General features: G+C 41.2%; 1 protein-coding gene across 1 annotated transcript in view; it reads right to left on the bottom strand.

Annotated features, from left to right (window-relative positions):
* The window catches only part of RASA2 (RAS p21 protein activator 2), a 118,315-nt gene extending 101,336 nt beyond the window's left edge, over positions 1 to 16,979 (bottom strand). The window contains exon 1 of the mRNA XM_057545522.1: positions 16,867 to 16,979. The gene's annotated coding sequence lies outside the window, so the exon portion shown is untranslated. The remainder of the gene's footprint in view (positions 1 to 16,866) is intronic.
* Positions 16,980 to 17,317: the final 338 nt, after the last annotated feature.

Genomic DNA, 17,317 nt, shown 5'->3' with positions numbered 1-17,317 from the left:
GGGTCTTACAGGCCAATGGAAAGTCTTAGGCTTTTCTGAATGAGACGGGAAGCTATTGAAGGATTATGGGCAGAAGAATGGCATGATCTAACTTTTGTTCTGAAGAATCACTGCAGAAGGAAAAGGGTGGAAGCAGGAAACTAGATAGGAGGCTACTGTAATAATTTTGATTAGAGATAACTGAGACTAGGGGGGCAGTCCTGGCATGGAAAGAAGTGGTCAGCTGGGCATATATTTTGAAGATAGAGCCAACAGGATTTTTGATAGTTTGCATGTGAGTGTGAGAGGAAAAGGGGTCAAGGATCACTTCTTAAAGGGTTTCAGCCAGAGCAGCTGGATGAACAGAGATGCCACTTCCAGAGGAAAGAGTCTCTTGTTGGGAAAGAGGGATCAAGAGTTTGTATTGAGTATGTTAAGTCTGAGATGCCTATTAGATATCCAAGTGCAAATGCAAGTGGGCAAAGAAGTGCTGGCTAGAGATAAAATTTGAGAATCATTAGCAAGTACATAATATATGTCAAACCTTAAGACTATACAGGATCACAAGGAAGGTAAATGTGGAGAAAAGAAAAGAGATTTGAAGACTGAGCCTCAGATCTCTCCATCATTTTGCATTAGGAGAGTTAAGAAGGAACCAGCAAAGGAGACTGCTACATGTCTCTTCTTCGCTGAATATAAACTTAAGGGACAGGACCAATGCTTAGCATCATGCTTAGCTTATAAAAGATAATGAAATATCTACTGAATAAGTATAAGTATGTGTATGTTTATAACTTTAGCATGGGCAAAAAAAAGAGGTTCTAATATCACATCACGAATTATAAAATTGCATATAAACTTCTTTTTATAAGTTTGATGTAAGTTTATCCATGTCAATTTCTCCAAAGTTTTAAAAAGAAAATGTCTCCTGTATACAGTTACCAAAAGCACTAAATTTAAGAATCTTTATAGTGTTAATACAGAGATATATTGAAAACAAACAAACCGGTCCTGAAATGCACACATTCAAACATTTACTGAGTGCCTACTCAGATGCCAGGGATACATTAATGAGAAAAACAGAGGAAACTGTGTCCTCATTGAACTAACACAGATGGACAGATAATAAATAAGACAAATAAATTTAAATGGTATGTTAGTATTAAGCAGGAATGGGTACCACATGAGATGGCAGAGGGAGGGGAGCCAAGGAAGGCCCCACCTAGAAGGTAACTTCTGCATAAATACCTGAAGAAAGAGGGGAGACAAGTAAATATTTTATAGAAAACAGCTTTTAGTCATTGGCAAAAAGTAAACAATTTAAACCAAGAAGATAAACACCATTGGGAATCAAAACCAATAACCTAGATTAACAGAAATAGAAAGACAGCCAACTCTCTGTGTACAAGATCAATGATTCTGTGCAAAGGTCACAGGTCCAGAGCCTACCATGTAAATTTTACCTAGGACTAGAATTCCAAATATCAGGGTATTGGGTAGAGATTCCAGTGTTATGCTTCTGGGCATGGATGTGAGTATGCATATATGTGCTTACGTGTATGTTTTGGGGGGACTGTGTGCATGCATTTATATCTATAGGTTTGTATGCATGTTTCTGTGTGTCCTAGAGGGGAACACTACTGGGATAAGTAAGAAAAGAAGATAAATATTTATCAAGCAGTTGCATGCTCCGAGACAGTGCTAAATATTTTCTCAAATACCTCATTTGGTTGGTACAACAACCTTGTGACATAAGCATTACTGTTCTCTTTTATAAACTAAAAAAAAAAAATTCACAGTTACACAGCTGGTACAGTGAACTGACAGAAATCAAATTCCAAAGCCTAGTCTTCCCATTCCTATTAATGTCTTTCTGAACACAGCAGTGTTGAGAGGAACAGACAGCTATTCCTTTCTGAAACTATCCTAAGAGATCTTGTAGAATCTCCAATCTATTTCAAAGGATACCTTAAGCACAGAAATAAAAGCCAATACAGACCCGCCAGCGTGATTAACTGCCAAGAGAAACTGCAAAGGGCCAGGGTCCTGGACAAGATGATCCGAAGATAAAGATTATTTGGAGTGGGAGGAAAGCTAAATCATAATAGTTCACTATATTCATTTATCAAATAAATAATACATTACACATAGATTTTTTTAGGGACTTCATATATATTATTTCACTTAATCTTCACAGTAACTTCTTCCAAGTAATTTTTTTTAAATACAGAAACTGGGAATGGAGGGATAACATTCCAGGAGTAAGGCAGGCACAACGTGAACAAGTTCGGGAGGTGGAAACAGGAGGAGTACCTTCAAGGAGGCAGTGAATAGTACAAATTGGCTAAAGCGTAAAGAGAGATGAAAGGTTATTAAGAAAGGATGAGACTGTAAAGGAAAGATGGCATCAAACAGAACCTGGAATGCCAAGCTAAGGAGTTTCAACTTTATTTGGGAAGCAACAAGGGTCACTAAAAGTTTCTGTGTGATCAAAACTATGCTTCAGGAAAATTACTAACAGTTACCGGTCCTAAACTGAGGGAATAAAGGGGAGATGGGAGGAAAAGAAAAATGGAAGAGGTACTACAGAGAGAAAATTCACAGAATTTGGCCTGAGTGACTCAGGATATGATGTTCTAATAACTGGAATAGCAACCTAAACAGAGGATTAGACCTTTAGATGGGGGGGAAGATATAGAACTATGCAAACATTATCATTTACATACACAACAAAAAAATGGAGTGAAGGAGAATGAATCAAAGATACGCTTAAAAATATAACAGTTTCAGTGTTGACAAGCTTAGAATAAAAGTAAAATGCTGTTATGCCATCTAATTATAGATAAACAGACAATCCTATATGTGTTCTTTTTTTTTGGCTGCACTGCGAGGCATGCGGGATCTTAGTTCCCCGACCAGGACTCAAACCTGTGTCCCCTGAAGTGAAAGTGCCGAGTCTTAACCACTGGACCGCCAGGGGAGTCCCAAGACAATCTTATGTAATGTTAACATATAAGGTCTTTCAAATTTTCATATAATGTTTAATTTTAATTTTTGCAGTAAGATGAAAGTTGCACAAAATTCTGAAAACATATACAGTACTGGTGCAAGTTAAACAAATTCATTTTGGAGACACATACGAGTTTCAACATGAGTTTCGTACTTAATGAGCTGCATGTCCCTAGTCTCAACCTCCTGCATAAAAAGAGGTAATTATAATGCTTCAAGGACTACTGTGACTATTAGCTGAGGTCAAGCACTTACCACGATGCCTAGAACAGAGTAAGCACTCAGTAAATAGTAAGTAGTAGTGCCCCTCCTTGGTTAGAGATTCCTAAAAATTAGCATCTGTACACAATTCCCTTCACTCAAGCCATTAGGTCCTGACCAAAGATAATCTGTAATTTTAACAACTAGATACACCAGAGAAGCTCACTTTTTTTTAATGAGACTTTTATTAAGGAAATAATACATTTCTACTAGAGGAAACAGATGCACAAACACCTGACCTTTCTATACCTCGGGCTGCACATCTCTAAAATGAGGGGTTTGAACTATTTCAAATGGGGGGGCACAATTTGGGGTTCAGCTAACCAGAGATTTATTTTGTCTGGCTTGCATAGTGTTAGGAAAAATGTAGCCAACATCTAGAAACTGGGAGAGTTAATAACAAATAAATCCGTATTTCTGGTTTCTCTTTAATAATCAGAGACCTGGCAACGTGGTTCTGAGTAGAAACTGTAGACAGACACCCTCTTTCGAAATCCTAACAATCCCCACCTGGCTTTAACTTCACTATGCCTGGTCTCTGTAGACTGGAGTTTGCAATGCCTTAACTAGTTAATCTTCTAGGCTCCCGTAGCTTTAAGATCTTGAGAGATAACACCTGAAATGTTTTAAAATGCACGTGGCAACACTGATTTCAAATGTTTTTAGATATTGCTACCCGTGGCCAGTTTAATCTCATAAACACTACAAGAACTGGATATACATTTATATTAAATAGCTGTTCATCAAGAAAACTATGAATATATACTTTACCGATTATCACCACTGCTTACGTTACAACGTGCCAGGCACTATAGCAAGTCATCCAATCTTTCCACAACCACTCTGTAAGATTAGAATAACTACCATTACGAATTTATACAAAAGGAAGCTGAGGCTCAGAGAGGTTAGGTGATTACTAGGAAAGTAGCAGAAAATGTTTTCAACATGCTACATTTTCATTTATCATTCAACCAATTTCTAGATACCTAATAAATACTTCCTATAAAAAATCTTACACAAGAGCTCTCTCTCGTTCCTTTATCTTTACAGTTCTCAATGGAGAAAGGAAGAGAAAAACTGCCGTAATCACACATGACCTTCCAAAAGGTTTCCTATTCACCCTCTTCAGAGTATGTCAGATCGCCCCAGGTGTACAGTAACAAAAAAGGAGGGGGGGGGGTACCTAAGAACCACTGAAGAGAAAAAAGTTACATAGCTGTTATTTCGCTCTCTAGTTGTCACCTCGAAAGCACCACTGGAAAGTTACACATTTATATTTATGATACTATTGAGGCAGAGAATGAGACACCAACAGGCATATGGTGACTGCTGGAATATCTACTAGTAAGTAGGGTTTTCCAATGCATAAATTAACATGATCAGATAACTAGATTGTCAAGCAACTTTTCTCACTCCCAATAAATGATAAATTACCTTTCAAAAATATAATCTGAGATTCTATAATCCCACTCAACTGGTAATCTTAAAAAAAAATCAACACATTACATAATTCCTAGCAGAAATCTGGTTCTACCTAAGAACAGGCACTATGATATCACCCTGGGACCTGGAGGTCAAAGAAACAGGGAATAATAAAGTTTCACTAACACTGCACTCCTACTCCATCATGGAAATAAGGTACTGTGCAATCCACCAGTAAAACATAAATGAGGTAACAGCACTCAGTGAGCACTTGAGTGGGCAAAGGACTCCAGGAATCCAGTACAGTTTAGGTGGCTAGCCTAAACTCAGTGAGCAAAGAACTGTTTTGTGGTTATAAAACCTGAACAACATAAAGTACAACCCTTGACAAGGCATAAAGTCAAGGTTAAAGCATGAATTCCATGGCAACTCCTCAAAAATGCCCTACTAGGTAAGATGCAGCTCCTCAGTGTGAAAGTCTACAGAACATAGTTAGGGGCCAATTGTTTTACACAAGTCATGTGCATAATAATTATCATACAGTTATCTATATTGCTATCATATTAATCACCTCCGACTGAAGCTCAGGCCGGAACAAGAAGTTAGGAAACTACTGTACATGAAAAGGCAAGTTTTGCAAGGTATTGCCAGGAAACCTCCATGGGTTATAGAGAGACGTCACCAAGTTGCAGGCAGGATCTTCCTGTGGTTTGCCTTGCCCACTTCTGGTTTCAGTTTTGAACGTGTGCTGATCCCTAAGCTCCCTACAGCCCCCTTCTCAAGTAGCAAACCAAACAGAAGCACATATGGCAGAAATCTCTCCTAGGATAGGCCAATGGTCCCTACAGCTACAAGAAACTTAAAGGCTCCTAAGCTGACCAAGAGAGACTAGTATGGCAAGCAAATGAAAGGCCCAAAGCCAGGTGGTGACAGAACTAAGGGCTACATGGACAGGCCATATATGGGATAAGGCTACTACTTCTGGTAACAGCATCCAGGAAGCCAAAATGGGACTCAATCATGACCCAGAGTTTTTCAAAAAAAAAAAAAAAAAGTTGCACCTAGATATAAAGAAGTTGCACCCACACAGGTGCATGTATATGGGGTGTGTGTGTGTGCACGTGTGTGTTTTCTAAGAGAACCGTTAACATGCACAAACCCACAGGAGCACAGCCAAGCAGACAGAAGAATAACATTTTTTGTGAAACCCGAAAACAGCACTAAAGATAAATTTTTATACCATTCCAACATTCTAATTTTATTGACATTAGACCATAACCAATTTAGGGATAATTATCAACTTCTTGACAACAGAAATGTACTCATCAGTTCTTCCCAATATACCAACTCACAGGCAACTTGGTAGAGAAAAGGACATGGACTTTGGCATCTTAAAGACCTTCTGAATACCTGCCCCTGCCCCTTTGAACCCTGAGCAAATAACCTTTCCGTCTGCTTCTTTGCTAAAATAGGAATTAATAACAAACTTCTTCATGAAATTGGATTAAATGAAATAATTTACAAATTATCCTAACACAGCACCTGGAAAAGAGTAAATACTCAACGAATGTTAGTTCACTTCCCCCATCTACCAAGAAAATTTTTTTATAAAATAAAACTGTCCAGGGACTTCGCTGGTGGCACAGTGGTTAAGACTTCGAGCTCCCAATGCAGGGGGCCTGGGTTCGATCCCTGGTCAGGGAACTAGATCCCACATGCATGCCGCAACTAAGAGTTGGCATGCCACAACTAAGAAGCCCGCGTGCTGCAATTAAGGAGCCCGTGAGCCACAGCTAAGACCCAGCAAACCAAATAAATAAATAAACATTTAATAAAATAAAGAAATAAAACTGCCCAAATTCAAAACCAAGAGGTTCTGTACCACTCACACAAATGTTAACAATATTTTAAGGGATCAAAATTATTCTTTTTACTATATTCCTCTGAAACAAAACACTGAATTTTTTTTAAAGTCAACTTTCTGAATACAAACAATTGGTGAAAACAGGCAGAGCATGTGGGAATTCACTGTATTACTCTTACAGTTTTGTGTGTGCAAAGTTATATCAAAATTAAAAGTTACCCAAAAAATTGACAGAAAAATTGACTTTATTTCTATGTGCACTCAAAATGTTACCCAACCTAACATTTGGTTGCCCTTATTTTTGCAGATAGGATAGACTTCAACAGTTAGAGAAAGAGAGGCTCTCACAGAATAAGACAAATATTGTATAAAATTCACTTATACAAATAGTCATTTTTTGATAACATTCCTCATACATAAATACACTCTCCAGAAAAGTAAACCATTATAAGGCTAATTCCCTTTGTCCACCACTGACATAACTAATGTTGTTTATCTTTTCAAACATCTTTCTGTGCATTTTTCCATATACATATACAGAAGTCACATATAACTATACATACCACCCTAACAACTGGCTTCTTTCTTATTCAACGATACCTCTTGAAGTTCTTTCCTTTCATACTATAGATACATCTCATTCTTTTTAGCTGTTATAAAATATGTATATGAACATACTACTTAGCCATCATCCTACTGATGGACACTTAAATTGCCTCTGTTTTGTTTTACCAACAAGGTAACATTAAACATGTTTGTATATACCTCTTCTGCAACCATGTGTTTCTGTAGGGCAGATATGTAGAAGTAGAAATGCATAGGGTATACACACTTAAATTTTTAACATATTGCCAAAATGCTCTCCAACACTGCTTTCCAATTTAAACTCAAGCAACAGTGAAGAAAGTACCTGTTTCCCTAAACCCTCACCAAATACTGAAATCAATGAGCTCTTCTTTTCTCACAAACTAATGACTTTTTAAAATCTGTATTTCCCTGATTAATTTTTGTTAAACCTTTCCAGTATTTTCTTATGTTTACTGGCCTTTTGTATCTTCTTTTCTGTGGAATGCCTATTCATATCCTTTATTTTTCTAATGGCCTTTTCCTTTTTAAAATTTGGATGAACTGTTTATATACTTTGGACACTAACAAATAAGGAGTATAGATAGTAGGCTAAGAGTAACAGAGCTAGTCTGCCCATGGCTCACTCGCTGTCTGATCTTGACAAGTTACTTAGTTTAGCCTCAGTTAAACTAAGGCTCAGTTAAACTAAGGCCTCCGTGCCTCAGTTTCCTCATCTGTAAAAATGTGGATAATACCTGTACTTATAGAGTCACCGTGAGGATTTAGTTAACATACTTAAAGTGCTTTATCTTTTTTTTTTTTTAAACATCTTTATTGGACTTAAAGTGCTTTCAAACAGTGCCTGGCACAGTATAAGTGTTATATAAGTGGGGTTTTTTTTCCTGTAGGATTTGCTGCAAGTATCTTCTCCCAATCTATTTATCTTTTAGCTCCTGTTTATAGTTAAGTGTTCATTTACTTTTCCTCAAACAATTCTTTTTCCATCTCTATTCTAATATCAGAAATTATATACGTAGACGAAACAAACAAAAGACTGCCCTCACTGGATCTCATAACCAACTTCTCCTCAAGAATAAACAGAGACGGGCTTCCCTGGTGGCGCAGTGGTTGAGAATCTGCCTGCTAATGCAGGGGACACGGGTTCAAGCCCTGGTCTGGGAAGATCCCACATGCCACGGAGCAACTAGGCCCGTGAGCCACAACTACTGAGCCTGCGCGTCTGGAGCCTGTGCTCTGCAACAAGAGAGGCCGCGATAGTGAGAGGCCCGTGCACCGCGATGAAGAGTGGCCCCTGCTTACCGCAACTAGAGAAAGCCCTAACACAGAAACGAAGACCCAACACAGCCAAAAATAAAAATAAATAAATAAATTAAAAAAAAAAAAAAGAATAAACAGAGACATCAGCCAAAGCATCTAAATTAAAAAAAATCTTTCTGCTAAAAAGATAGCTAACTTCCTTACTGCATAAAGCATTCCCACAAATCAGTAAGACGACTGATAATCCAGCAGGAAAAAAGGCAAACCAAATAAACACCAAAAAATGGGGAAAAAAATGGCTCTTAAAAATATGAAGAAAGGGGCTTCCCTGGTGGTGCAATGGTTAAGAATCCGCCTGCCAATGCAGGGGACAGTGTTCGAGCCCTGGTCCGGGAAGATCCCACATGCCGCGGAGCAACTAAGCCCCTGCGCCACAACTACTAAGCCTGTGCTCTAGAGCCCGTGAGTCACAACTACTGAGCCCGCGTGCCACAACTACTGAAGCCCGTGTGCCTAGAGCCCATGCTCTGCAACAAGAGAAGCCACCACAATAACCAGCCCGCGCACCGCAATAAAGAGTAGCCCCCGCTCGCCGCAACTAGAGAAAGCCCGCGCACAGCAACGAAGACCCAACACAGCCAAAAATAAAAATAAATAAATAAATTTATTTTAAAAAATATGAAGAAATCCTCAACCTCATTTAGAAGTGCAAATTAAAACTAAATATTAGGTGTTCCTTTTCATCTTACAGACCAGTAAAGATCAAGAAGTTTTAAAATACACACTATGGGGGTGTAAAGAAACAGGCATTCGGGCTTCCCTGGTGGCGCAGTGGTTGAGAATCTGCCTGCTAATGCAGGGGACACGGGTTCGAGCCCTGGTCTGGGAAGATCCCACATGCCACGGAGCAGCTGGGCCCGTGAGCCACAATTGCTGAGCCTGCGCGTCTGGAGCCTGTGCCCCGCGACGGGAGGGGCCGCGATAGAGAAAGGCCCGCGCACCGCGATGAAGAGCGGTCCCCGCACCGCGATGAAGAGTGGCCCCCGCTTGCCGCAACTGGAGAAAGCCCTCGCACGAACCGAAGACCCAACACAGCCAAAAATAAATAAATAAAAAAAAAAAAAAAAAAAAAAAAAAAAAAAAAAGAAACAGGCATTCATATATTGCTGCTGGGAGCATAAACTGTTATAGTTTCTATGAAAAGCAATTTGCCACTGTCCTTTGAACATAAAAATGCACATACCACTCAATTCATCAATTTAACATCTAGGAATTTATCCTACAGACACATGCATTCATATGAAAAATAAAATACCTACAAAATTATTTACTGCAGTAATGTTTGTAATAGCAAAGACTGGAAATAATCTAAATGTCCAGTCCAGGGGACTGGCTAAATAAACTGTGGTATATAGAGATGATGAAATTTTATGCAGCTGTTAAAAAAATGAGGCAGTTCCCCCTCCCTCCCTCCCTCCCCCATATATATACACACATATATTTATGAAAAATCGTCAAGCTACTATTAAGTGTAAAAAGGCAAGATGCAAACAATGTGTATATTTTGTTGTGATATGTATATTGGTGAGACAGAGATATTAATACTCATACATTTAAGTATAAATGCTTAAATAATCTCTGTATGGATACAAAAGAAATTAATTGGTAATGCTTGCTTCTGAAGAGGGAATGGCTAGGGGAATAAAAGAAGTGAGAAAAATTAACTTTTTAATGTATACCCTTATGTACCTTTTGAATTTTGTACCAAGTATTTGTACTATCTAATCAAATGAACAAATAAACCTTTAAAAATAATCAAATGAAAACCTCCCTGTGATCACACCAAACTTTCTACTGGTACCCTTTATTCTTTTTTTGTTTTGTTTTTGTTTTTGTTTTTGCCATGCCACGCGGCATGCAGGATCTTCTCCGATCAGGGATTGAACCCGTGCCCCCTACATTGGGAGCGCAGAGTCTTAACCACTGGACCGCCAGGGAAGTCGCTGGTACCCTTTAAATGGTCATGCATAGCAGGTTGCTAACATTCAGGTAGTTGGTGGCTCGTCTGTTCAATGGGCAAAAGCAGAGGCTCACCATCCTAGCTGCCCGTTAACAAACCCTGTGGAATGTTTTAAACCTACAGGTGCCCAGGTACCACCCCAGAAATTCTGATTTAGCAGGTCTGGAGTAAAGCCTGGGCATCAGAATTTTTTAAGTTCACAGGTGACACCGATGGGCAGTCAGGTCTGAAAACAGCTGAGTTAGAGCATAACAAAAAAAGGTAAACATCCAGGCTCAGTCTCCACCTAGATTACAACCACAGTTTCATCACTAACCCTAACTACTTCACAAAGTTCTTAAAAAGGAACAGATGAGAGTATGTAGCTGGCACAGTGAAAATCTATTACTACTTCTGGACATTATCATTAGATAGGCAGTGTAATCTCCATATATTAAACACAGTACTTTTGCAACACTCATACTAATGAGTTCATCCTATGTAGCATTTTAGCAAAAACTTTGATAGTAGTGGACTAGTGGCCAACAGGCCATTAACTGTGTGACAGTGGAGTCTCTGAGTGTCAACTTCTTCATTTGTAAAGTGAGGGGACTCAACAAGATATGTTCTCTACCTTCCAGCTCTAAACTTTATAATTCTCTAAGAATGCAGTTGTCTAAAAGCAACTATTGCTTTAGGATAAACTAGTAAGAACCTTTTTCATCTCATTCACTGTTTAGGCCCATTTCACAGTCCAGTAGGTTGGTGCCCTGACACACACTCAGATATGTACTGTGTACTGCTGAAAAAAGTAATGGTCACAAAAAAAAAAAACTTGTCAGGATTCAAACAATCTTATCTAATAAATCATAGTGCATATTACACACAATAAGTATACTAAACACATTTAGTATAGTGTTTATTACAGTATATTGCATATTACACACAATAAGTATACTAAACACATTTAAGCACTAAAATAAAAGCATCCAATGTACTGTCTTAAAGTATTAATAAATGTTTCAAGTTAAAAGGCAACAATCAAAGACTCAGTGCTGGACGGGATGTTAAAGACCACAACTAAACCCTTCATTTTACAAGTAAGAAAACAGAAGCTCAGCAAAGTTAAAGAATTTGCCCAAAGTCATTCTGTCATTAATGATATTCTTAGAACTAAGCTCACTGTAACAAATTTGTCAAGCACTGTTCATTCATGTTTGCATGTCTACTGGTATAGCCTTATAAAGTATATTATTTTAGCTAGGGATTTTGGTGAAAATAATGACATACAAAACTAAAGATGTATTGTAGAAATTTCTTAATATACATAAAAAGTTTCTTAATTTACATTAATTGATTACTATACAACAAAACTGAGAGCAGCACTCAAAAGCAAACATAATTTCATTAGGAGATAAAACATAATCTGCTATTATTGTCAAATAATTTCACAAAGCACATTAGCAAGAAATAGGATTAGCATCTATGATTAAAGGATAAAACGATAGTTTTATTTCAGCTACGTTAGTTCCACAGTCTCTTAAGAGTCTATTCAAAGAGTTCTAAGTTAAAAAAGAAAAATTCTATGAACTCATTGAGGTTTACGTCCTGTCCTCCTCAGAGCAAATGATTAGCAGACTGCTCTGTGAACTTTTACAAAGAACCCTTTTCTCTCATTTTGATCCATCTGAAAGATGGATTCTTCTTCCATCTTAAATAACTCATCATCTCATTTCAAATTTCTGACAATAATGAGTTCTTAGCATGAACAAACCCTTTTTTAATCTCAATTAATTTATTAAATAACATCTCATTTCAAATGTCTGATAATAATGAATTCTCAGCATGAATAAACTCTTTTTAATCTCTCCCTCTCAATTCAATTGCATTGGTCAATAAAATGTTTTGATTTATATTTTATTACCAAAAAATTGAAACCTCCCATGACAAATAGAAATATTTAGTGTGAAAGGTGGGATTATTAGATTTTTCTTTCACAGGCTCAGGACCAATTAGTAACAATATTCATGGAATACAGTCAGGTAATAATATTCAATCCCCTAATAATAAGCAATCAGAGCATTTAGATAAATTTAATCCTTTTCCTAATAAGGCAACTTTGGCATCAATTCAAACCTAAGCTCAGTTGGAACTGTGATTTTGAAAGGGATGAACTTCCTGCCACAGACCCATGTAGTTTTTTTTTTTAATAATACTATCATCTTCTAGTTTGTTTAGCTGTAAAATTTACAGAACACTTTCACATATAGTACGTATCTCAAATCCTCCTCAGGATAACATAGTGAGAGGTAAGGCATTTTCTAAAGGCCTATTTTGTTCTAGGCACCATGCTGACACCTGGACATAAAAAAAAAAAAAAAAAAAAAGAAGAATGAATTCTACCTTGGAAGAACTCACAGTCTAATGGGGGAAGTAAATGATTTCTATACACTGTGTTACAAGGAAATCAACAACAATTTGTGAATCCCCAGCGGTACAAAGGCCTAACACATTCTCTCCAGGAATGAGGGTAGCAGTGTCCCACAAAAAAGGCTTTGGTCAGGAGATCACATGGAGCAGGCTTCTGAAGGATGAGTAGGAGTTCCCTGACATAAATATGGGGTGGAAGAAAGGAGAAGACACTCCCAAGCAGAGGGAACAACATGTACAAAATGGCTAGTGATGAGGTATTATTCCCATTTTAAAGGTGAGGAAGATAAGCTCAAAGGTAAGTGAGCTGCCTAAAGTCACATGAATAATAATTAACAATGTATGAAACAGAATTCAAGTCTCCTGATTTTAATCAGCTTTGTACATCAGGAAATGCCAGCACATGTTGGACCAGAACATAAAATAAACATTAAGTTTTTAGCTACTACTTTATTACTCCTTCCTAAGAGATGGCCCATATCTGATTCAGTTCCTGGGGGGATGAAGAGAATGATCGGGGAGGGGATTTATTTAATCCTCAAATCAAGCCTGTGAGATAGAGGTGTTTTAACTACCCCCACTTTACACAGAGAGACACACAGAGGTTAACAGAGAACAGAGAGACACACAGAGGTTAACAAAGGTCAGAAATTAAGTGAAGAATCAAACCCAGGTGACTAACCTGACCAAGCCTCTAAACTCAAGCACTTAACCATATCCCACGGATCCTACACAGGGAGACCACGTGAGTTCTGGGACGTATCGTGGTCCCACAGATCTCGTACTGTACCACACATCTCAACGTTCACACAAATCCTCATTGGCTCCCTTATCAATCTGGTCTCCCTTGAGCAGGTCAACCCATGCATAAGGTGGTCTGGGCTCTTTGAGCAACATTTTTACAACATGATTTAACTGGATGAGAGCAAACTTAACAAAAAGCAGTAACCAAAAAGGAGGACATGACAAAATAACAGCATGAAGCCTGCAAGTATAAAGGAGAAAGCCCCAACTCCCATCTTTCACTTGTGTATGGGTTTTTTAGGGGGATGGGGCCCATGTCAAAGTGCTTCAAGAGGACTAACATACCGGCCACTCATTGCACAGGAGTTCACACCAAAGGATGGAGTCTGGAGTACAACCTTGCTTTCCCTGATCAAAGGTTCATACAACTCTGAAGACATCCAACAACTAAACCTGGCTCTTTAATATTAATATTTGGAGCTGCCGTGGTTTCCTACTGCACTAATATGACCTCAAGGAATTAGGGATCCGCACATAAGCTCAAATACTGTAGCAACACTGGATTTGCTAATGTCAGTTGGTTGTTTGAAAGTGACCACAAAATGTCATTTCACCTTGTGAAGTATACGGGGAATACATGGGATATATGGAAATATATGGGAAATTTAATAAATACTGGAGTGATACGCCTAAAGAAGGTTGTGGACTACTATTCTAGAACTTTAGAGAGATATAAATCCAACCCTCCCACTTTCTGCTGGAATAATCTGGAGTTGAAGGGTCCTACCCAAGTCCAGTAGAAAGAACATTTCCTTTCAGGCTCACTTTCAGACCTATGAATCTATAATTCCCCAAGTCAAAGGCTCTCAATCAGCAGTTGGAATCTGCCAGCACATCTCCAGGCTGGTGGGCACATCAGGCTTTCCTCCGAGGTCTCTCTCCCAGCATGGCGAAAAGGAAAGCTGACACAGTTACCCACACCCCCAAGCTGCTTAATATCTGCACAGTCAGAACCGCTATCATCCCATTTCTGTGACTTTAGCACCTGCTAATAATGACACTTCCAGCCCCCCAGCCCCCAACCTGCAAAACCCACATGTCAGTTTCAGGGAAACAGAAAACAGCATCTCTTCAAAGGGTTCTGAAGGTCAACCAACTCTAGATTACACCAGCTAAAAGGAGGGCAGAGAAACGGAGAGGGGAGATGGGGAGAAGCTTCGTATATAAGTTTCCTAATACGTTTTTTCTGTGAAACAGACACTCCAAGACCTGAGCTATAAGCTGAGCAATTCAAAAAGCAAGAAGCTGACTGCGATAACAGATGTAATACTTCGACTATGGTTAAAGAGGTAATATCATTCCCAGCAAACTGGATGTTCAATCTCCAAGTCTGGGTAGTGGGGTTGCTCTCCCATAGAAACAAAGTTGAGTTTTTTTATTTGTAGGCCCAAGTTTCACTCACAGTGATATCACTTACTGTGCTATCTTTGCCATGGAGCAGGTGAAAGTTCAGGGCAGCTAAATCCTTCTGGAAACAGCCCGACCCTAACTCTCGATTCCAAGATATGTGTATATGTAGTTCCATGGTATAACCCGCAGTTATGTAAATCAGCGAGACTCCAACAGACACTGCCTAGCATCAAGTGACACTAAAATATAAAGTAGTGAAAATCTGAAAAACCAGATCAGTGGGGGGTGCTCTGGCCCATTCATTTATAGTTTTCCCAAATATTAAATTAGATATATGCAAATATTAAGCATACGACTTAATTTGAATACTGAAAAGATTTTATACCCTAGTAGGTTGTGTTGGGATCTTAGATATAGACAAGATCTCATTCTCTGGTGTCATTTTTCCAGGTTTTAAGAACTGTACTCTCTTAAGATCCCCAGCACTACTTCTGGAAATAAAAAGGTGAGAGAATTTAACACGTCTGCTTCTGAGGTTTAATAAAATCCCAAATACTTGAAAGGGGGATCAACTTGAAAAAGGATAGTGGGGAAATCCAACCTCAATTAATAATATCATTATTCAGGAAGAGGAAATTTTTACATCCTGTGCAAGAAAGAGCATTGTTAACCATTTTAATGCAATTCGATTTTCTTCATACAAAGTAAAAAGTACTCCTCATGACTAAGGGCTATTTACATGAAACGTGAAGCATGTAGCATGTTTCCAATCTGAGGATACTGAATCAAGAAAGCAAAGCTAATTTTCGACCAGAGCAAAAGTAAACTGTATTGATATATCTTACAAATAGCCAAAAAAAAAAGTGTTTCCTCTGAATAAACTACAGTACTGTGAAAAAACTGGCAATCTGACGCCAAAGGGTCATTTTTTAAAAAAATAAATGTCCAAATGACTGAATTTAAATGGTCTGTCTACAGTAATGCTCAGGGCCTCTGAGCAAAAATGTGAAGGCAACTAGGATGGCTCACTCACAAAAGTAACAATTAAAGGCATAAGAAAGAAAGGAATTAAGTGGGTTAAGTGCGGGCTGGATGACTGTTTTGAGACCTGCTCACAGGAAGCCACTACATCCTGCCTGAAGTCCCTGTCAGTCACGCTGTCTCTCGATTCAAGTCCCCGCCGCAGCGAGGTGGGGCGAGTACAGGTGTCCGGCCCCAGCCCCTCCCGGAGCGCTCACTCGCGAGCACCCGTGCGACGGCCAGTCGTGCCCCAGGGCGGCCCGTTTCCTCCAGCCCTGGGCGCCTTTTCCACCCTCGCCCCGGCTCGTGAACCCAGAAAACAGGCAGCCCCCTCCCCTCGGGCCAGCCCCAGCCCCAGTTCCCCGCCCTCCTCCTCCTCCTCCTCCGGCCGCGCCTCCCGGTAATTACCGCCCGGCTCCCACCGCGGGGCCGCTCCCGACGCCAGCAGCCGCCCGCAGGCCTACGTAGGAGGGCAGCCGGAAGCTCCTCACGCCCCCGGCTCACGCCCCCGGCCGCAGCCCGGGCCGGGGCGTCCCAGCGTCCAGGCCGCGCCCCAAAGCCGAGCCCCTCACGCCGGCGCTGCCCCCGCCCCCACCCCCCGTCCCCGGCAAATTCCCGGCTCTCCACTCGCTCCGGACTGGGGCAGCCTCAGCCCACGCCGCCCCGTCCGGGAGACGCCTCCCCCAACACACCCCCCTTCCAGCCTCCCCGGGCCGGCCCTCCCCGCGCGCCTCGCCCGGCCCCCGCCCAGGCCACTCTTGGCCCCGGGGTCCCAGCGCGGCTCGGCGCCGCCACCCCCACGCGCCCGCCGCCCCCTCAGCCCCGCGGCCGCCAGCGGCGCCGCCGCCGCCGGGTGGGTTCCCTCACCCCGGCCCACGCTTACAGATCTTGCCCCGCAGGCTCTGCAGCACTCGGACGTCGCGACTGTCCTCGTCCCCGGCCTCCGGCTCTGCCGTCGCAGTCGCCGCATCGGAAGAAGCCGCAGCAGCAGGCGCCGGCGCCGCCGCCGCCGCCGCCGCCGCCGCCGCCGCCATGGTGCCGCCCGGCCTGTGCCGCAGCCTGGCCGCCTGCGTAGCGGGGCGAGGCGGAGCCCAGCCGCGGCCTCCGCGAGGGCGAGCCGCGCGCCTGGCCCCGCCCCCGGGCCGCAGCCGGGCTCGCCGCGCCCCGCCCCGCTCCGCCCTGCCCCCGCCCCGCCAGGGGCCCCGCAGTCGCCGCCCCCGCTCTCCCCGAACCCGGGCAGCCAGGCGCGAACCCACCTCTTGGCTTTCCTCTTGGCCCCGTCAAAGCCCAGGCTCTAGCCAAGTGTGGCTCCGAGTCGTGGCTATGAGCAGCCT

The sequence above is a fragment of the Balaenoptera acutorostrata genome, chromosome 4 (assembly GCF_949987535.1).
Source record: "Balaenoptera acutorostrata chromosome 4, mBalAcu1.1, whole genome shotgun sequence".
Taxonomy (NCBI): domain Eukaryota; kingdom Metazoa; phylum Chordata; class Mammalia; order Artiodactyla; family Balaenopteridae; genus Balaenoptera; species Balaenoptera acutorostrata.
Note: the sequence above shows the minus strand (reverse complement) of the source record. Positions and strands in the feature narration are given on the sequence as shown.